The sequence below is a fragment of the Sceloporus undulatus genome, chromosome 4 (assembly GCF_019175285.1).
Source record: "Sceloporus undulatus isolate JIND9_A2432 ecotype Alabama chromosome 4, SceUnd_v1.1, whole genome shotgun sequence".
Taxonomy (NCBI): domain Eukaryota; kingdom Metazoa; phylum Chordata; class Lepidosauria; order Squamata; family Phrynosomatidae; genus Sceloporus; species Sceloporus undulatus.
The window spans coordinates 147671940-147695311 of record NC_056525.1 but is presented as its reverse complement, the minus strand read 5'-3'; the positions used below and the strand labels follow the sequence as shown (position 1 = coordinate 147695311).

General features: G+C 40.6%; 1 protein-coding gene across 1 annotated transcript in view; it reads right to left on the bottom strand.

Annotated features, from left to right (window-relative positions):
• FBXL7 (F-box and leucine rich repeat protein 7) overlaps positions 1-5790 on the bottom strand; it is a 230700-nt gene extending 224910 nt beyond the window's left edge. The window contains exon 1 of the mRNA XM_042463375.1: positions 5672-5790. The gene's annotated coding sequence lies outside the window, so the exon portion shown is untranslated. The remainder of the gene's footprint in view (positions 1-5671) is intronic.
• Positions 5791-23372: the final 17582 nt, after the last annotated feature.

Sequence of the window (23372 nt, the reverse complement as noted above, 5' to 3'; positions counted from 1 at the left end):
GAAACCAGACATTTAATTAAAGCTTCTTCTAACTGCTTTTGTTAAGCCACATTCAGAGAAGGGGGTGCTGAAGTCCTCTTAGGAGTCAGTGGAATTGCAAGTGCATAGTAACCCCTATTAATAAGCCCCTTGATAAATGAGAGGATAGAGTTCTTTGGGAGAGCAGCAGGAAAAATATGCAAGCTCTCGAGAGCCAAGTTTATAACAATTTAGGACAAAATTCCCAATCACTAATTTAAACAAAAATTTGCTTTCAGAGCCAAGCTGGTGGTCTAGCACAGACCTCTGCTTTTAATTTGGACATTTCCCCCCTCGTTTTGACTGACGTTGTCTCCTTGTCCCCTTTCTCCAAGGACCTGGCAAGTATAAACTCTTTTAAATTAGAAAGAACATGCCCTGGAAGCCTTAATTCGTATAATCAAATAAGTTTTTAAAAAACTAATTTTTTTAAAGAGTTTGGTTTATCTTGGAAGATCCATGTTTTCTAGTCTTTTCCAAAAGACCTTATAAGGTTCACTGCCATCATTTTTAATGAGTAAGATGTTTAAGTTTTCCATCCCCGAAAAGAGAAATAATATGAGCAAGTTCATGATTTGCCGCAAAAAAAAAGATAACTGGAGGTTCAAATGCCTATGCTTGTATTTTTTTTTCACAGTCAGTGTTGGCTGGTAGCTTCCATGTTGGTGGGGAAGTCCATCTATAACAGCTTTTAGGCCAGGTTTTAAGGGGTGATTCACAGTGCTGCTGAACCTTATCCATAAAATAGGCCCAACACCTTGGAAAGCTTCCATAAAAGTCAGACAATTCCTTCTGGGTTAACAGAATGAATTTATCAACACATTGACATGGACAACCACCAGCTGCTATTCTCATCCATCTTTTATTAGGAGGCAAGATGCCTGTTTAGTTCAGTGAACTTCATACCCTAAAAGGGCCAGTAAGTTTTCCCTTTCACTCCATTCTGTGACAGGAGAAACCACAACTTGTAGAATTTTCTCTTCTCTGCCAATTCTACTTAGTTGAATGATGGATTACAGGGTGTAATCTGGTTATCTCTCCCTTGGGGGCTCCCAATGAAATCTTAGGCAGAGAAGCCTTAGGCCGCATCTACACTGCAGAATTAATGTGGCCTGACACCTCTTTAACTGCCATGGCTCAATGATATGGAATTCTGGGATTTGTAGTTTTATGAGATATATAGACCTGTTACAGACTGCCAAAATAAAGCTGCTTCGGGTCTCTTTGGAGATATGCTATTTAAATGATGCATGGGTCCTATGAGTCCGGAGGTCACGCCAAATCCACACTCCATTCCTAAGCACTGGAGTGCAGCTTTGATGCAGCTTCCGGATTCTTAGGATGCATGCATCATTTAAACAGCATACCTCCAAAGAGACCCGAAGCAGCTTTATTTTGGCAGTCTGTAACAGGCCTCAGCCTTGTCTGTCAAAATGCTCTTGTGCCACATCAAACTACAAATTCCAGGATTCAGTATGATGGGGCCATGGCAGTTAAAGCACTGTCAAACTGCATTCATTCTTCAGTGCGGCAGTAGTCTCAGACTACTTCTGATGCTTGGGTCAGAAGGACAAAACTATCCAAAAGAACAGCTGTGTTTTCAATGCTTTACACTCTTGAAACCCCTTTTAAGTCCTAATTTTTAATATAAAAGATAGTTATAGTCTAGAGCAAGAACTTTATTGCATGGATGTGTTTTCCGAAGATGTCTCCACTGTTTTCCTGTGGTGCCAGGCACTTCAGTGTTATCACCATACTTTTTAAAATATGTATTTCTAATTATTGGTTTAATGTTTTTTAATATATATAGTGTAATAGCACTGTGTAATAGTGTATTGGTACTGTAATAGCATTATTACAGCTTCATCAGTATGAGTGTTGTAATGTTTGAACAGGACAACCCAAAACAACAGAATAGTCTAGTAAATACTTTTGTTTTTCACAGGAGAAAAATATAAAAAATGGCGGCGTGGTCCATTTCTCTTCCTTTGTCACTTCTTGTGATGCAAGATCTGGGCAGTGATGGGTAGGCAGTAATAACACCATGCCATAATTACAATGATTATAACTATGTGGTTTGTTTTTAAATTGAGGCAAATCTGTCACAAAGCACAAGGCTTGGTAAATGGACTGATGATAACAGCATTAGTGCAGATTTTAAAAATGGTGAAATTCATGCTTTTACTGCACAGATGTGGTGTACAGCTGAAGTAGATTTTGAAAGGAATAACCTGGCATAATGGCATAGTGTGGCAAGATCATAGTTTCCAGGAGCAAAAAAATTAATTTGGCAGAAATGTGCACAAACAGCTCTTCCTATTTCCCCATCAGTAAAATATAGGTAAATATAACAACAATAAATTGATGTCTAACAATTTGTTGCCTACTCGTGATACCAAAACATCTGCTGCTGAAAATGCCGGCCTCACTCTGCTTAAGGTAATATGCCTGTTGCAATGTGTTTTCATTCCAGGCTCTTTGCTGGGACAGTAAGTCTTACAGCACTGGCACAGATCGCATTTGAAAATAGCACCACGTTGAATAGGAATAAAACTGGCTGGAGTCCAAGTACATTGACTTAAGTTGGTTGTAGTTAGGGGTTGCTGGATACTTCTGAAATGTTGGCAGATTTATGCTGTTATGATGGCATTTGCTGTAAAAGTACTGAACTGAGAAACCAACATGTAAATTCTACTGTTTGCTCTTGCCTGGCCAACTGTAATACAGTATTGTACAGAGAACAAGCTAAATATATTAAGACATTCTCTGGAAAATCATTGTGCACATTCCAATGAGTTCTGTGAGCACACAGAAGAACCATAGATATTGTAGGCTGACTAGAAAAAATGTTTTTTTTCCAAAACAACAACTCTGTTCTGGGAATCTGCAAGAGGCATTGAAATGATAAAAGGGTTTGGCATCCCCTTTCTGTTTAACATCTGCCTGCACACAATTTAAATTCAAATTGTCTAAGCTCAGAAATAACATAGTGAAAATAACTACAGCTAATTATGAGTTTATTATGGGGATGAACTTGCAAAAAGTTTTGTTGATTTTAAATTAATGGTTTCTTCCCCCGGCTTTGTGTGTTCACTGAGAGTTTGGAAGAGTTATTTTTTTGGACCACAGAACTCATTGGTCATACAGGCTGGGAATGCATTCCAACAGACCAGGAGACCATACTGAATCTCATTCCCATGATCTATGCTTTGCTATGTTTAAATCTAGCATTAGTTAATATCCCCCAGAAGTTCTTATATTTCTTATATAGAATCATAGAAATATAAAATCATAGAGTTGGAAGATACCTCAAGGGCCATCCAGTCCAACCCCCTGCTATGCAGGAACTCTCAATCAAAGCATCCCTGACAGATGGCCATCCATACGTATTTGTTCTTATATTTGTAGTTCTTATATATAGTTCTTATATTTGTAGGTGCCCTGGTAGCACAGGTGCCCTGGTTAAATGCCTGTACTGCAGCCACTCACTCAAAACCATAAGGTTGCGAGTTCAATACCAGTGAAAGGGCTCAAGCGCAACTAAGGCTTGCATCCTTCCGAGGTCGCTAAAATGAGTACCCAGATTGTTGGGGGCAATTAGCTTACAGTTGTAAACCGTTTAGACACTGCTTAGACGGTATGAAGCGGTATATAAATGAAGCGTGTTTGTTTTGTTTATATTTCTGATTAGTTTGCATGTAGAGCAGGGGAAATCCATGAGAGATAGATAAGAATGTATACAGATCTGAAGGCTCAACTAATCATAAATGAAGAAAGAACAAAATCATTTAATGTTTTAAAAGGTTGCCCTTTGCCCCTCTTCTATTTTTTGATAAACATTGAAATATTCAACAGAAAGTTAAGAGATAATTCAAGAATTTAAGGAGTAAAAACAAAAAGACGGGAGTATAAACTGTGTGCCTTTGCTGATGATTTAGTGATATTGCTGGAAGATCCATTGGATAGTAAAGAAGAATTATGAGATTGGATAATTATGGTAAGATTTCTAGACTCAGGATAAATAAAGACAAGACATTTATATTAACCAAAAATATGAAAAAAGAGGAAGAAGCAGAATTAAGTAAGAAGTCTGGATATGTGATTAGTAAGAAAGTTAAATACTTGGGCATAAACATTACCAGAAGAAAAAAATAATTATTAAAAAATAATTATGATAACGTTTGGGCCAACATTAAAAAATAACTTGAAGAATCGGAGTCATCTTTAACTATCACTGTTAGGTCAAATAGCTGCAGTTCAAATGACTATATTACCTAAACTATGATTTCTATTTCATACACTACCAATTATAATCAATGGTATAATAGTAAAAAAAATTGCAAAAAGATATTCTTCAGATTTTCAAGGAACCCTTTTCACACTCACCTGTTTGCTAAACATGTTTACTTGCCTGCTACAAGGGATTCTGGAGCATACATGTAGCTGGTTCATGCAGGGCAATATGGAGCCTCATCATTTGTTCTCTGTGTGGCCCAAACATGTCACCAAAACAATGGTTCTGAACCTTTCACAGCAAAGAACCATGGTCCTACCATGATGAAAACCAAACGCCCACTTCTTTCAAGAAAGACATTTATACAGTTGGCCCTTTGTATCCACAGATTCTTTATGAAACATCCACAGCTTGAAAATATTTTTTTTAAATTATAAATTCCAAAAAGCAAACCTTGATTTTGCCATTTGATATAAGAGATGTTATTTTACTATGCCATTGTATTTAATGGGACTAGAGTGTCCAGAAATGTTGGTATCCCGGGGAAGTTTTAGAACCAAATTCCAGCAGATACCAAGGACCCATTGTATCTTCATGGCATTGTGTCCTTGTATTTAACATTTACAGTGGGTTTTGAGGACACGAACAGTTGCAATTGTACTGTTGAGACTGAATACAAAGATGAATCACAATTAGCAGCTGAAAACTGTTATGAAAACCCTGAGTCCCATCTGAATTAGTACTGAAAAAAATCACTATCGGAGAACATATCCAACCTACATTCCCTGTAGGTCTGCATTACAAAAAGTCTTGGGAGCAAAGGGAAAATCCCTGATTTTCTTGGAAATCTATCCGTTTGACTATCTTTTAATTAAAAGCACTCCCCATGCCCTCCAAAATACAACCTGGAAAACACTTATATCTCTTAAACTGAGCAAATTCTGCAGTCCTGCAGGCCCAGCCCTACCACAAAGCAGTATTAGGTGACTAGTGCAGAGAGCATTTTTATTGTCAGAGATGGGGACACTTACCTGAGGGGGTTTGTGCTTAATACTCCAAAAACACTTAGGACCTTTTCACATGGGGAAAATTGGAAGGTTAAACTGGTCACAATGCAGGGTTATCCAGGGAATTAGGGACAATTTTGCAATTGCTTTTCAGATGACGCTGTGCACAAACTGGTTAGAATCCAGACAGAAAGTGAGGTGAATCAGGGAATAAGCGTTTTCGCAAAAAAAAAATACCTTGTTTTCATTTCCAGTTCATTCACGAATTTGTTTTCTTCACATAATTGCAGCAGTCTGAAAACCATGCCCCTGATTCTCCCTGTTCCCAGATTTCCCATGGTTCCTTGCTGTGCCAAGGAGAGGGAGACAACCTTGTTCTTGAAGAAATACAGACAGACAGAGACACACACACCTCTCTTTCCCTCATGCGGCTGGTCTCTGCCTCTTAGCAGCCTCTAAGGGAACAGCTGGTGGCAGAAGGCAAGAGAGGACATTTTGGAATTCCTCCTGTACAGGAGGGAGAAATGGAAGATATATCCTGCAAAAGGAGGGCATCTGGGAGTTTCAGCCCTCGCTGAAATCAAGCAGGTTTATGGACCAGCTCCATCCTATTTCTCTCTAGTGTGTGGTTTTATGGGAGTTTGCAAAGGGAAAACTCAGCCTGCCTTCTTCTGAAACAGCATCTGGGGCAAAGAGGCTTTTCCTCCCCGTTTCCCTTCTCTCTCTGGAGCATGCATGTGTATGCACTTGTGGAAATGACAGTTTGGAGCATGAGCAAAAAAAGTTATTTCCAGGCTAGCAATGGGCTTTGCCCTCATCTGTCTGAAACCCAAATTTCCTTTTGACTCACTTTCTTGCCTAAGTAATGTGCTTTTAATCCCTTGTTGTGCTCTGTATGTGATAAGCATTAGCAAATTTTCTTGCTTTTCCAGGATGCCAACACTTTAAGCATTTTTGGGATGGAAGCACATAGGTCCCCGTATGGAAAAAGTCCTGAGCTACTTTGGATACTGGGAGCTTGACTTAACAGGGGCAGGAGAGAACCATTTCCTACTACAATCCTTGGAATAGCCCTGCATTTTAGAAGCATCAGTCAGGATGATTAAAATTGGCTCAACACATTTGACAGTAAACACATTCTCCAGGCAATATGTCTGCTTCAGATCTCAACCAGCACCCTGAACCATCTCAATAATGAGTGCATTACATGTGCAAAAAAAGCCATGGTTGTGAAGATACTATCTGGTGGTACAGTGGTACTCACAGACCATAAGATTGCTGTTCATTTCCAGAAAAAGGGCTCAGGCTTCACTCAGGCTTGCATCCTTCCCAAGAGGTCGCTAAAATGAATACCCAGATTGTTGGGGGCAATTAGCTTACACTTTGTAAACCGCTTAGGGAATGCTTAAGTGCACTGTTAAGCTGTATAGAAATGTATTTGCTATTGCTATCTACAGTATGCAGTTCTTTTTTCTCCTCCCCCTCTCTTAAAATTATTAGTTAAAATATGAACATTGACCAGTAAATTACCTCTTAATGGGTGCATCTACACTGTAACAATAATGCATTTGACACCACTGTATGTTCTGTAGGCTCCATGCTATGAAATCCTGGGATTTGTAGTTTTACAAGTCTTTAGCCTTCTCTGCCAAAGCGTGCTAGTGCCTCACAAAACTACAGATCCCAGAATTCTACAGGATGGAGCTATGGCAGTTAAAGTAGTATCAGACTGCATTATTTCTACAGTGGATATGCACGCACCCTATATCTATTTATAATGGGATATCTGTGAGCTGGAGAAAAACAGCTCCCAGGAAATTTCTAATTGACTAATTGTCTCTTAAACCAACAGTTAGATTGTTAAATTTGAAAGCAATGATATGTCAGTGAAAATACACCTGGGAAGAGTAAGGAAACATAGGCCTCTATAAAATTCCAGAAAAACCACACATGCATAGATGGTGTGCATTAAAGATTTGGACACATACCCACACACAGCTGGTTACGTCTGATGTGTATCAAGGAGAGGAATCCAGTCCACACACTCTGTTTTGCTGTGCATTTTACAAGCCTTTGTTTGGGAATGGTGCATTTGTAAGGAGAACAATACTAGGAAATTATGAGAATTCCACAACAGCCAAAATCAGTTACAGATCTGACTCCATTTTTCAGCCCAGATGACGTTGGAAGTTTCTTTCCACCACCACAGACTGCAGTCTTTCAGAAAATCTCATATATATATATATATATATATATATATACACACACACACACACATATTAAAAACTGGGTTGTGAAAAGGTAGTTAAAACAAACACACACAAAGAATGCCTAGATGATCAATAAAGCAGAAATCAAATGCTTCCTTATAGAAATTTATCCCTGGTGTGAAATGTTGCATCAGTATATTTGCTCTTATTTCAATTAAAATTTATTCCTTCCCTAAGAAAACCCTGTGAAATTCATGGCGTCATTCAATCTAAGTCAACAGGCAACTTGAAGGCACATGCACAAACACAATTAAAGCTGAACACTACTGTTGTTATAAAGGGCCTGGTCTCCTCATAGGGGTGCATGAAAACATCAATTGTTGCAGCACACACTTAATGTCATTTAGACAGAGGAAATGGAGGTCTACTTTAATGTAAATTAAAATGTAATCCTCAGAAGCAGTGTTTGACAACCCTGACATTTCTTATAAAGTGCTGATCCTAAACACCCCAGAGTCTAGGAATTGAATCCCAGAGAAGAGGAAGAATTTAGCTATACTTTGGAAGCAATGGCCTTTTATTTCTCTGGTAGATGAGCTGGCATGGGAGCAAATACCCTAAAGGTTCCAGAGCCAGTCTGATCTTGGCTGCTAAGCAGGGTCAGCCCTGGTTAGTACTTGGATGGGAGACCATGAATACCAGGTGCTGTAGGCTGTATTTTAAAGGAAGGAACTGGCAAAACTACCTAAAGAACCAAAGGTTCCAACATATGGAGAGCTCTGTTCCTCCAGCACACACACACGGCTTAATGTAAGGATCAAGCCACACCTGCTTTAAATTTCCTTGCCATATGAGAATGTTAAACATCAAGTGTTTGAAAGATGCATGCATACCCAGCTGGACTTAGATATTTGCTGAATATTTGAGGAAAATAAAACACCAGCCTCTCCATACAGTTTCAATCTGGTACACCCTTTATTTTGGGCGATTCTGTTACATGTCTTACACACTGTAATTCTCCAAAGAGTTCAGAGCAACATCCACGGCATTTCCATTTAGTCTCCCATCATACAGGTGACAATTTTACCACTCAGTTTATTCACTGCACTCCTTCACCCAGAGCCAGCTTATCATTGGTTCAGGTGATCCAGGCACAAACATTTTGAGGGGCCCCAGGAGGAAAGGACAATGAATGAGTGCTTCCTACCCTGGGCAGGAGCTATTGCATTAAGCAACTACTAGCTCCTGGAGCTCAGGTGTGGCCTGGTTTGGCTTGACTTTGACTTTCTCTTTCTGCTCAGCTTCCCATCAAGCAACTCATCAGGTACAAAATCTCCCTATTTTCAGTAAATTCTTCTCACACCTTTGATTCCAGCCCTACCTTTTCATTATACAGAGCCAATGTACATGTCCGTGTGTGTGCGTGTGCATGCCAAACATGAGCAGCCCTGCTCCTACCATTTCCCCTTCTTTGGCTTCTTGGTCTCTTGCTGTATTTAATACTGGAATGGGTGGGGAAAACTCAAGAGATGTATTCTGAACCCATACATGAACCCTTTGGTGCTGATGACTACAGAAACAACAATACAGACTTTGATTATTTAATCAGTGGCTCTGCAGATGCAAAAACAAGAAAGATTAATTTCAGGTTAGGTGTCATGTTCTGGCTAACTTCTGTTCAGAAACACAAGCCTCAACAGAGTCGGAAACTTTTGTTCAGAAACCGAATTGATCACAGTGTTGTCAGGACTGAAGCATTTTCGGTTACACAGCATATTAAATGTCATGGCATATCAAACATTTTTAGTGGGCTTACATCCCATTCATTTACAAACCAAAACATTCCCTTTCGCTGGCCTACCCCTCCTTTCACCTCCATACCTAGTGTTCTCATGGAACTAACCTTGACATCTCCCACACATCTGTTCAGTATCCAATGCCATGAATGATAAAGAGCCCTTCCATCCAGCATCAGGAGCTGTGTAGCACATCCCATCATCCAGTATAACAAAGCATATACAAAATATATAGCTAGCAAGCATGGCAGGATCTATGATTCTGACAGTAAGAAGCTCTAGTACAAATTTTCTTTAAGTCTAAAGAGCAGTACTCTGAATGTCAAAACATATCCCATCTTTTTCACATACAGGCACACAGGGTATTTACGAATGTGTGTTTGGTAGAGGAGAGAAAGATTTCTGTACTTTGTAATTTCTTCTATTCTCTAGTCATTTATTTATTTATTTATTTTCAATGCCACTGTTTCACCATCTGCTGACACCCATGTGCAAAGGGGGCTCCATTTCTAAAACGTTGAAGACCTCAACTATTTTATTATGGCTTTGCCTGCAGCCACATGGTCACTTTTTACCACATGACACAATATAGTCGGCCCTTCTTATACATGGATTTTTTATACATGGATTCAAGCATCCACAGTTTGAAAATGTTCAAAAAAAGTATACTTTTCAAATATCAAACCTTAATTTTCCAATTTTTATAAGGGACACCATTTTGCTATGTCATTATATTTAATGGGACTTGAGCATCCACAGATTTTTTTAATCCATGGGGGATCTTGGAACCAAACCCCAGCGTATAACAAGGGTCCACTGTATAAACAACTAAGCTACCCTGGAGTGAGAACCCTTATTATGGGATTGTGTCTATTAACCAGGGATGCATATGTTGCTGGACTACAAGTACCATCATCCTTCCCCATTGACTTTGCTGTCTAGGGCTGCTGGGAGCTAAATCTGGAGACCCATTTGTTCCCCACTTCTGGAACAGCTTCTTCCATGATCTCTGTTACAGTGCACCTGTGTCATATGCGGGCACACCTTATGCGGCTTTCAGCAACCTTGAAAGCCGTGCCAGAAAAAGCCCTCACGTGCCCCAGAAGAAGTAATGGAGCGTGCGCCTGTGGTGCAGGTGCCGCATCATGCTTCGGGCACATGTCCCATTACTTCTAATGGGTCTCCAGCATACACGGGATTTCCCTTTTGTGGGGGGAGGGGGGTCCGAAACGGATCCCCCATGTAAAGGAAGCCCCACTGTACTTTTGGATTTAATCAAGCCTTAATAAGATTATGACAAACCCCAGGGTGTTTGGAATAGGATCAGGTGTGGAGAATTACAATGGGTGCTAGCAGAAAGATTGGCTTAATGCTCTAGGCTAACAAACCTTTGTCACCTTCAAGAGGGAATGCACACAGCAAGGGGTGATGATGTTGGAAATCAGTTCTCTGTACTACACCTATTCATAGCTTCCATACTCTCCTGTCTGGTTCTGGTTTTATGAAGTAAGTTCAGAGAACTGCAAACCTCTCCCAAGTAAATCTTTTTTGCTGCTCTGTACAGAATAAGGAGTAAATCACTGCAGTTCTCTTGGGCTGAGAAGAATACAGCTGGCAAGAGGAGGGACCGATACAATTGCTCCATGCTGAGCCCAGCAGAACGGCCGAGCGTGGAAACTCAGCCATACCCTCTCTTTTGTTTCCTTCTCTATAAGCCTGATATATGTCTGCTGTGCCCATACTTCATTCATTCTGGGACTCGCCAGAAGGGCATTCTGCACATGGGGACATGATGTAAGGCCAGCCCAATTAGTATGTGTTTTACAATATCCCATAGTTTACAAGTGCTGTAATAGAAGACTAATTTTTGGCTTAATTAAAATCAGGCTGTTGCTTCTGGACAGTATAGTAGCATTGCTTCATTTTTGGCATCCCTACACACTTTCTCCAATACACACATCAAAATCACTTGCATATGTCCCCCCCCCACCCCTCCCATCTTTCACAAATCTGTTCTAGAATGCTTGCAACATGAATCAACAGAGCAATTAATACATTTATATGGGAAGAGAAGGGAGTTCACCACTTGGCTTTTTTTGTGACAATTAAATATTTCATTAAGACAATTCATTCCATCTTTACATTTGATTAAATGTAAGGTGGAAACCAAAATGAAGCAAAGAGGGATTGGTATCTCACTAGCCCAGTGTTTTCAGAAAGTCCATAGCCAGACTATGTAAATGTATATCTGCCTCTGAAACCAGCAAACACCCATTAAATTCCTCCTTTGATTTCTAAAAGTTTAAGGACAAGTGATGGATACAATGTAAAAAAAAAAAATTAAGAACACTCCAGAATGCACAAATTTCTTTGTAAAATGGAAGGAAAGAACTTGGGATTTTTTTAAAAAAATTCAGTGTGGGAGAAACAAAGGGCTCATTCCCACTTACATTTAAACCAGTTTGGGATTCGTCTTCACTCTGTATTGGTAAATCGATTCCAAAAGGTCTGTCGTTCCCACTATGAAAGCGGATCTTTTCATTATGTCCTTGAAATCGTTTCTTTTTTGGCATGATTGCTATTCCCACTAATTTGTGCCACTTCAAAATGCATGTCAATCATCTGTGCTTCATCAGTGACATAAGTGGCAGCCCAGGCTCTGGGTGGGAGAGGGTGCTGGCAGGCACTGGGCTCTTGGCTGTGCATCACTCAGAAGGTGCTTCCCCAACCCTCAAAGGGCTCAGTGGTGTGTATGTGTATACACACACACACACATATTACAAATATTGATTGAAGATTCAATTAATTAGTGTTGCAACTACTTTTCTGCTTTTTGTAGAAATAATTCTATTTAAATTAGGAATGAGAATCGTGTGGTCTTTCAGACAGTGCTGGACTGCAACCCTCAGCAACTCTAGCCAGCATGGTCAGGAGTGAGGAATGCTGGAAGCTGAAGTTGAAGAACATCTGGGATGCCTTACTCTGCCTACCTCCAACTGGATGGAATGGTCTATCATTTTGGTTTACCCAGAAAAAAGTGGTCTTAATTACTGTGCAAGATTATATTTGTTATGTGTAAGCGAGGACATGATCCCTCCTCAACTTTAGATACATTGTTGTTGTGTGTCTTCAAATCATTGTCAACATATAGCAACCCTAAGGGTTTTTCTTGGCAAGCAGTGGTGTCACTGAGGTTGATGTCACCCTGTCGGGGTGTGTGTGTGTGTGTGTGTGTGTGTGAACTGCCTTGCCTTCCTCCAGCTGCCAAGAGCACTCCTGAAGGGGATGACACTGTAGCCTTTGGAGTGCCCATTCAGGTTCCAGTGTGGCTGTACTCTGAGCAGCTGTGCCAGACCCTGAAGGCATGCTCCCCAGCAGCAGCCACCACTCTGTGTGTGTGTGTGTGTGTGTGTGCATGCTGAGGCCTCCAGAAGGCCGATTTAGGGTCCAGTGCGGCTGCTGGATGAGCGTCATCCAATGAGCATCATCCAATAAGTTTCCATGGCTGAATAGGAAATTGAAGCCTGGTCTTCCAGAGTCCTAGTCCAGCACTCAACCACTATACACCATACAGGTTTTCTTATATATATTAGGAATAGAATTGGTTCCATGCTGATGTCACCTATATATTCTTAGACATTTGTAGTAACCAGCATCTTACAACTGAAATAAGATGTAGGTTTTTTTAAAGAACAGATGCCTTTAGATTCTGCCTTTACTCCAATGGGTTTGAGGACATATGTGGTTCTCCTCCCCACTTGATCCTCACAATAACCCTATAAGGTACATCAAGCTGGATGTGACTGGCCCAGGATCACTCACTGAATTTTATGACTGTGGAGGAGATGATCTTTGCTCTCCCAAGTTGAGGTTTGCTACACAACACCACAATGGACTATGACTATGAATATGACTAAGTAAATTAGAAGTACCACAGCAATCGAACAATTCTGTCAACGCAAGAGTAATTGCCTTTGTACATCACAGCATCAAAGTGCCATGCTTCTCCTTGAATGCTCTAGTACTGTGGTTCTCAACCTTTGGTCCTTCAGCTGCTTTGGACTTCAGTTCCCAGAAACACTAATCAAGAGGTCCTATGGCAAGGGCTTCTGGGAGCTGAAATGCAAAACATCTGGTGAACAAAAGATCAAGGATCTCTGTTCTAACTGACTTCATTGTCTCATACCTCAGCAGTTGGGATGGATTTAGTATCTTTATCTTCCTTATGTGCTTTTAAACCTCTTACATCATTAAACCTCTCGCTACCTATAGGAGCAGTCATGCTCTCCACAATGTTGCTGGAGACATAAGCTTGAGGCAGCATTTGCAAAATCCTCACCAAAGTCCTTTGTGGTACACAGCCTTGGAGATACAGTCTGTCAGGAGGACTGGTTACTGCCACTCTTGTCAGGTGTAGTGTAGATGCACAGCCCTTGAAGCACTGCATGATCCAATGAGAGGACTAGGAAGCCTTGGATCACTATGACCTAACATATTTTTTTCATGCCCTGCATTTCAGGAGTCCCTATATCTGGTCCTGCACAAGCTGAGTTGAACCATGCATTTCAACAACAGAGCAATTTCCCCACCTCATTAGCTTGGCTTAAGCATATGCTGTCTACCAATTATCGCAACAAGAGCTTTTCAAAACCTGTTCACTTCCTTACAAAAGAAAATTGAAAAAATTGGGGTGAGGGGAGAGAAATTGATCCCTGCTGGAGGGGATGTGGCCCGTAGGAGCTCTCCGATGTGCTGAAATTTGTCCCTAAATCAAGTTGAGCACCTTCCTTTGAAGTTGAAAGCGAATCCTAGAATGGATTCAAACACCACCACCACCACCACCACCACCACCACCACCCACACACAGAGTTGACAAGGGCAATACCAGCTACTACTGTAAATTTACCCACAATGATATGAGAGCTGCTTCGTTACAGTGAGACTCCAAACTAATCTGAGAGTGAATGAAGTAATTGAGTGTCCATAGGTGGACAGGAGCAAGGAAATATTCATTCCCAAGCAAAAGTTTGCCTCCCTCTCCATTGGGAAACTGTTTTATGGAATGTAACCATGCACTTGGCTCCCCCTGCAGAAGCAAGGTACTGTACAACCTCACCACAAGGAAACACATCCCAAAGTAGCTTCATAGGCTACTCGCAGTGAAGGAACCATTCAAGTGAGGGTGTAGTACCCTGATGGAAGGGCACAGTCTGAAATCACTCTCAACCTAACAACTGTGGGGCTTACTGTCTTACACTTTACCATAGTAAAGTGAAAAATAAAAGGTAAAATCGTTAAGGAAGGCTTATGCCACTTCAGGAATGTGTGAGGATAAGACCCAGAGCATGGACACTTCTCTTTAAGAGAGAGAGAGAAAGAGGTATCTACTCATTACATTACAAAAAATATGTAGGTTTTTACAAATCTTTTGCAATAATATTGGCGGTATCCAGACCGGCACAAAGCGCCGGCCTGGATACATACTAGGGTTGCCTCGGGGCGTCCTTTACAGAAGCCCTGCAGCCCTAGAACGTACTCTGTATATCAAAATGGCGGCACCCTGTCTACATGGGTGCCACCATTTTGACATGACGGATGTGCTGCATTCAAATGGCGCGGCATGGGCATTACGTCCTGGCACCACTGCAGGGTGCTTGTGGTGCCCTTTCAGTGCCAGCGTATCGCTGGTGCGGCCTTTAAACAGCTGTGCCAGCAATACAGAGAGAAAGGGGCTGAGCGGCACCTTCCTCCCTTTCCCCGCCACTGACAAAGTGTCCTTGGGGCATGAAGCCCCAAGGACACCCCTTTCCAGGCTGTGGGGATGCGGCATTTTGCCGCTTCCTCGAGGCAAGGAAAAGCGGTGGATTGGGGCCTCTGGGGCTGCCACTGTGGCAGCTGAGGCCCTGATCCATCAGGGAAAGGGGCGGTCTGTATCCCGCCATAGTTAACAAGTAGAAAAATGGCCTTAAATCCCCACAAATAACCCCCACACGTTCATTTTAGAAGTAAAATTATTGCTTATTTCACTTCCCCAAATGATGCTGTTACAGGTGGTTATGTTACTTTGTAAAAAATAATGTTGTGCCCTCATTGTGCACAAAGAAAGAAAGAAAGAAAGAAAGAAAGAAAGAAAGAACTCAGGTAATATTTATATGTAACTCATTACTTCTATGCTCTGATCAGATCTGAGTGAAATCATTATAGTAAGAAAGCCCCACCTCCCCCTGTTTTAAGGGAGAAAATGTGCTGTTGTCCTTGGTTTTTCGACAGACATCTCAAGGTGAGGCAACCTAGGTATGTGAAGGGAAAAAAAAGAATAATTTTGCAGTCCTCAGTGCTGTGTTTGGCCGTCTTCTTTTCCGTCTCATTATTAGAGTGGGTAGCTACATTATGAGGTAAGGATCACACAAAGAAGTACTTTCTAGCAGGAGTTGCACACGGTGATTCAGTGCTGACACAGTGGAGAAAACGTCCTATTTAAAAAGCTTAATGAAGGCAATTTGTCAACAATTTCACACACCATTTGCCCACAGTTCTGGAGGGTCACATGTTACTGGGCAGCTACCTCCCCTCCTCAGTAAATAGTATGTTGCATGCCATTTTAGAGATTCATTAATCATCTTTTCATCACAGCTAGGTTCAATGCAGCTCTCTCAGTAGGAGACTGAAGGAAACACTCTCTTCCAAAGCAAGCTACACCAAGGGAAAACCAGAATGTATACATTTGGCTGAACAACTAATGGATCCTTCCTGTGAAATCAAGGATACTCCCTCAGAGTACAGGATGCCCCCGCCTGTTGTGAGGCAGAGGTGAAAAAGAAATCAAAAGAGACAGAACATGGAAAATCGTTAAGTAAACCTTACTTGTGTTTCATATGAAACTAATTATACTTGGGAAAGACAGAGCTGGTATCAGGGATTCCATTCAGCTCCACTTGCTCTGATGGCGGCTCTTGTAGAGTTGGTTATCCTATTAACCAGCAATTTCACCATCAGGGAGAAGTACAAGAGTAGTTGTTGAGCATAAAACAAAATCCAAAATACACTTTTTGGTGATATGCTTATTAGACCAACCCAAAGGCATAAAATTCATAATGGTAGGTTTTGAAGCCTCACCAAGGGAAGAATCTTTTTTTTTTTTTTAATCACGAATGGGAAGAAAGGTGATGGTGTTAGAGTCACATTTCAGCATGTTACTTCAGGTGTTTTCAATCCTGAAACGACACTGAGGTAGAATCAATGCAAAAAAGAAAGGTTAGGCTTACCCTATAAACACACACACAGAGGCTATAAGTATTAGGCGCAAAAGCACTAACTTGCAAATAAATAAAAACAATAAATTGTACTCCTCTGTTTGCACAAACAAAGTATGTCCCTGTGAAATGTGGTTCTGTCTCTGTCCAGTGTGAGATCCTAGGCCCTTTATATAGGCAAAGTATGCTGGGTCTCTTAGCAAGTCTCTGTACTTTCGGCTCTGAAATTAAATTTAGGTGTTGTAACAGGCCAAAAATGCCAATCAGAGCCAAAATTATTTTGCTTTGTGTTGGAAGGAACAAACCTTGGAAAGTCCAGTCCCATTGTATGAAAGAAATCTCTCTCTCTCTTACTCTGGACAGATGTTTTTTCTTCACAATTTATATTTCATGAACCGGCAGACTGTAAAAAGATGAAAACCAAATGTTATTGGGTTGCTTTCCCCAAGCAGAAAGGAGTAATAATTGAGCTGATTATGACTGAAAATATTTTCTATGAATTAGCTCAAAATGTGACTGGAGAGTAAACTTCAAAGGAGGAGAAGATTTCTGTTTTAAAGCAATGGGTTAATGAACTGTGTACTCAGATGACTAGAGATGTGAAGAGCTGTGTTCCATGCATCTTGCCATGAAGTCTGGGTGTTTGCTCAGCCTCAGACATGGTTTTGGTTTGGATCAGAACCTTTTTCCAGATGGAGGCTCCTCTGACTAGCAACTGAAAGCGCTGTTCCACTCTTATTTTCTCCTAACAGAGAAGATAAATGACAGAAGAAGTGTTAGGAAAACCAAGGCAGTGTTATGAATGGAGGCCAGCCCTGGCTGAAGAGCCAATAAAAATTCAGTGAACAAGACAGAGGTTTGCATGACAAAAGAATCATTCTTGCTCTTCTCTAGAATCATTCTTTCTTAGACAGCTATACATAGGTTGAATGATTTGCCTTGCTGGGCTCTTTTGGTCTCCTCATTGAATTGTCCATGTCATAGAATGCCACATGATGATTAGGCCACTGTGCATTGGCCTATCTCTATGGAAATTAGTTCTCAACAATATGTAGTGAGAATTTCTAGCACCTTTGAGACTTACTGAAAGAAAGAAGTTGACAGCATGAACTTTTGTAGACTTAAGTCTACTTCCTCCAAATGCATCTGAGGAAGTAGACTCAGCCTACAAAAGCTCATGCTGCCAACTTCTTTCCTTTAGTTAGTCTTAAAGGAGCTATAAAATCTCTCTACATACTGATTCTACAGACTGACATGGCTTTATCTTTGAATTCTCAACAATGTTATTACTGAGTTGTGATTATGGACCTCCAAACGTATGACCTCCAATCTCAGGGCTTTTAAATACCCCCAATTTCCTCACTTCCCAGTCTGACCAGATGATGTTTGAAACCAGGGCCAGAAGGTGCTGGGAACTGCAAATACCTTGAGTCCTAAGCAGAAATTTCTCTACTTCTGAGTCATTTAGCACACTATTATGTTTTGAGGAGTTACAGCTGTGCCTCCGAAGACCCATCGAGCTCCAAGTCTCTCCTCAAGTGCTGTGAAACTTGAACCTGGTTTGTGCTCATTATCATTCTATTTGAAATTATTTTTCCCACTGTATTTGTCCTATGGGACCTCATACAAAAGAGTCTTGCTACAATATTAACATTCTGATCCCCAGTCTTACCAAAGATGCCAAAATCTTAATTTTAATAAGAAAAGTCACCTCAGAAGGACACAGGGCACTGTTCCAATGACTCCTACTCTATCCTTTAACAAAAAAGATATTTAAAGAATGATTATGAATATGTATTGGTATGATAATCAGTTCTCAAAGATATTGCATTCCTCAGTTAATAATGCTTGGCCTAAATCAGTTGTTTATTATGTTTGTCACTACAGATCAGTAAGAATAGGATAGTAGATTAGGTTTATGTAACAGATACTGTGGTATGCTCATCATTCTCTGACCAACGGGACTATGATGAGTGTGGAAGACACAAGACAGATCAGTAAGAATGAGATAGTAGATTTTACTATTGCCTCAAAGCAGTAGTTCCCTTCAACTAGAGGGCAAAAGAACAACTTGACATTTTTCCATGTTTCACCTTCTTGCTTATAACTCATTCTTGACTGAGGTTCCCTGATCTCAGGGGCTGTTCTCATGGATTCTTGTATCTTGAAATGTATGTATATACATTTTTCTTCATTTGTTAGACCTTGTGTTTTTAATTTACATGGCATATTCTTTGTACCCATGGTTGATGCTTAAGGCGCCATGTTTAATGACATTACCAGGAGCTGCCTCATGTTAACATCGTTAGCAGCAATTTCTTGTGGCATCACAAATACTCCCCCCTACATCTCAGGTTTTGATGCTGAAATCTCCTTGTTTGGGATAACCGTATTTGTGACAATAAAAAACACTGTAAAATAGGCTTGTCCAGTCTATCAAGCCATATATAGCTAATCAAACATGTATTGTGGCCTCCAGTACTCTACACACACACACATCTATCATTGGCCTGTTACAGACTGTCAAAATAAAGCTGCTTCAGGTCTCTTTGGAGGTATGCTGTTTAAATGATGCATGCACCCTAAGAATCTGGAAGCTGCACTCCAGGGCTTAAGAATGGAGTGTGGCTTTGGCGCAACCTCCGGACTCTTAGGACCCATGCATCATTTAAATAGCATACCTCCAAAGAGACCCGAAGCAGCTTTATTTTGGCAGTCTGTAACAGACCTTTGTTTCTACAGTCCCACCCAAGCAGCTACCAAAAAAAACCAGACACTTTATTGAGACTTTGGTGAGCAGACATACATGGTCAATGGACTTCATTCAGCTTGGTTGATCCCATGTTGAGTAGACTTGTAGATATGGAAAAGTGTTGCCACATTGCCTTTTTTTTTACACAGCGAAGATACAATGCTTCTCCTTCTGTTACACAGCTTAGATAATTAACTTTTTGAGACTATTGAGAATCCACTGTCAGTATTGCCACAGCCAATGTTGGATGGTGGTTTGTAGGTGCTGCAGTCCAAAAAAGTAACTTGTTTGGCCTTTGCTCCATGAATAGCACAAACTGAGACTGCTCAGAAGTAAACATCACCAGATTTTTTTTAAAGCTTGTTCCAAGGCAAGTGGATATATAGTAGCCTAAATGTATTTGATGTAATAAAGAACAGGTGGGCAAATGTGGCGGAGGTGCCAATTTCCCTCAGGCCCTCCTGCAGGCCGCATCATATCTCCATATTCCATTGCAGTCCCTCTCAAAATAGCAACAGGAGGGAAAATTGAGATATTTGCCATTTTGAGAGAGCAAACTGAGATATTTGTGGGTAGTCCATGGTTCTAGGGTGCTTATGGGAGTGTGGATATTTTCATGTGTTTTCACATGTTTGAGAAGTTACATGCTTGGAGGCTAAAACTGCCCTCAAACCATGCTTATTTTAACCGAGGGGGTTGGCAGACAGGTGGGGGGCTCCAAGGGCCATATGCAGCCCATGATCCATACTATGCAGAGGCCAGGTCAATAAGTGCAAACTACATGCTACATTATATATGTAGCAAGTTGTTCAGGATCATGTGCTTTTTAATTATCAGGTAAGATGGCAGGCTCCCAACTGAACATGCAAGGGGGACATTTAGGCGTATACCTTGTTCACTGAGCTCCAGCTGGTGAGTCTTAGATTTGAGCAGATAGACCCTGAAGTCTAGTGATGCCCAATTTAGTGTATTGTTTAATGCTACACTGGCAGAGTTTACATGGTCCACAGAGCCTAAGCCTAGCACTTTTATTTTACCACCTCATCTGTTTTTCTTTTTTCTGACTACAGCTCCTGTCTCCTCTTCCCATAAGGGCAGTTCCCCCTTTCGCCACCCCAGCCTCAAATGATGATCCATTTATACCATTATGTTCCTCCACCCCTACATACACACTCCCCTGCAGTGTGTTAAAAGAGAGGGACCACCTTTGAGTTACTCGAAACAGGGTGTCCTCAGAAGAGCAAAATGCTTTGTGTTGTGTTTCTCACGCTCTCTAGTCATTCAAACTTAGCGTAACATTTTGAGTATTTTTCTCCTAAGGAGAAATCAAATGTTAGCATCTATTAGCATCCCAGTTTTTCTCCCCAGCTGAGTCTTCCCGAACAAACTGGGCAATGCAGAGTTCAAAGAAAATTAAATACTGCACTCCAATGTATGCAAAGAATGTATGTGGAAGAAAAGCTACAGATCTTTGTTTGCTTTAATTAGAGATGGATTTCTCATCTGCATTATCCCAGTTACAAGGGAGGCGGTGAAGGCCAGCCCCTGAAACTGAGCAGCGTCTGCCTTTTCAGGGCCTCCTCTAGGTTTACGTAAGACTTAAAACAATGCAAAAACAGAGCCCTGTTCAGAGTCTTTTCACATCGGCTGACCTTAGAAGGCATGCAAATTCTAGAGATTTCACTGCTGGTATATATTTCTATAAGCCTTCATTAGGCCTATGGTAGATGAAACAGGAGAAAGCATTTGCAAGGTGTCTCAGTGATTTTCAAAGCATGTTGTTAAGCCATCTCATTTCTTTTTCCATTTCTGACTGACCCAGCCAGCTTCAACACAGGTCTCAGCTCTCAAAAAAAAAAAAATGTTTGTTTTGGATGCTGCTACCTGATTCCCACTCTATTTGGGGGCCCCCTCTTGCTCTATATTGTAGATCCCAAATGGCCTTGGCTAAAAATTGAAAATTGTCACTCACAGGTGGAATTAACCTGAGTAGCCTACAGTAGCTAGTAGTAACTCTAACTGGAGGCAAAGGTGTTGAGGAAAAATGCTTTCCATTGAAACTCTGGGGCACTGGGTAAGTCCATTGCTCAGCTTGTATTTCCTTGGACAAGAGGCTGCAGCAAAGAGAAGCAAAGAATGGTTTCCTGCTCTGAATACTGATTGGTGAAACTATAACTAGAAGAAGAAATTGTTTTGACACCTGTTGTTTAAGGTGAATTAAAATATCACATTTTAAAAACCCATAGGATTTAGTGAAAAGAATCCTAAAAATCAGATCACTATAACTGTTAACTCTTTTCTAGATTGCACTCTTTTCCCATATTTAATAATGGGAGAAAGAAAGTTTTCTGGTTGATTTGCCTTATTTAAGTGTAACTGTAGCTATGTTTTTCTGTTCTCCAAAAATAAGTATTTCTACTCAAAAGCTAATTATCTGAACTTTTCAGTTCAACCCTGGCTCCAAGCTAAAAGGAAAAGGAATGTTTCTCTGTCAAACTAATAGTTTATCACTTGTATCTCTGAAACACCAATGCCAGAGAAAGTTCAATGCCAAGGAAGTTGCTGTACCATTACAAATGAAATCAGAACTTCTTTCCCTTTGTAAAGGAATGCTAGTAAAGAGACCACTTTTCTAGATAAGCCAATGGTCCTAGAATAGCTAATAGTCAGGATTCAGAGGGACACTGATTTCAAATGCTTTGATTAACACTAGTACCCACTGTTATAATTCAGAATCAAAGAAAATGTAAAGCAAACCAATTTTATTAAGATAGCATGTTAGAAGTGCACCAGTGTTTTGAAGAAATCAGATGGGCACTTCTTCTTCTTTTTTTAGTCCTGAGGGCTACCTTTGCTGTTGGTTAACAGGCCAGGGAATGTACATGCACACGTAGTCCCTTCCCCAAATACACATCTCAGCACACAGGAATGGATAGATTTCAACCTGCTCTCCATGTCACTTAGAGGTTGTGTGTATGAACCAAAAGTCCTGGTTTTTTCCCTGCCTCACATCATCTAGTTCAGATGATGCAGACCAAAACCCTGGGGGCAGGATTGGACGAGATCCTGCCCGTCCAGTTATGGGGCCAGGAAAGCATGAACTTGGCTCGTGCTTTCCTGGCCCATCTACTCAGGCCCTTAGACTTAGGGATCATCTACAGCAGGAGTTCCCAACCTTTTTGACTCACAGAGCCCTTATTTCTATGGCGGAACTCCTAGGAGGCCTACCCTAAGTTAATGGTGTTTAGGAGTATACGGTATATAAGAATATATTCTTTAATTTCATTCAATTTTTATTTCTTTCATTTTCCTGGAGTGGCCGTGGAGCACCTAGGAAGTGCATGTAGAGCCCTAAGGGCTCCTCGGAGCACCCCTGATCTAGAGGGATGTGTGTATGAAGGGAAACTTACATAGAAACGGGTCTGGAGCCATACGGGGTCACAAAGCAGTGGCTGCACTTCCCTCGCTTAAACATGAGAGGTTAGATCATTTGAAGAAAAAAACAACAATAAAAGGTGCCCTTGAGCCATTTTATTGGGGTTACATGTGGAAATTTAAATAGCATTTAAAGGAATAAACCCAATTTCCCCCTGCCTCGTCTTCTTTTTTTTAAACAAAATATTATTATCATTTTGGCTTGCATGAAAGTTATTAGTTTTTGGCTTGCGTGAAAGTTTCACCACTCGGAAGGATTTTTAGTTGATTAATTTTGTGATTATCATTTGTAAATATTTATTTGTAAATATCGTTTTTGTTCTTTTATAACCTCCTCATTTGACTGTCATTGGGCATCACCATATGAATTTGTTAAATAGAACGTACAAAGCATTTTTCTAAACATTTTTACTAGATGTCCATTTTCTCATTGAAATGGTTCATGAGTGAAAGGTTCACTGTTTACATTTAGACTGAACTGAAAATGATGTTTTTAAAAAGCAGGGAGAAAATACAGAGTTGCAAATAGATTTACACAGGTTAGATCCTAGCACTATACAATGTAGCTTCCAGTCTTTATCTGCATTCTTGATTCATTGACTTAATTTTATGTGTTCCTTTATTTTCACTGAGTGTCCAAAAGCTAGAACTAGATGTTCATTTAGAC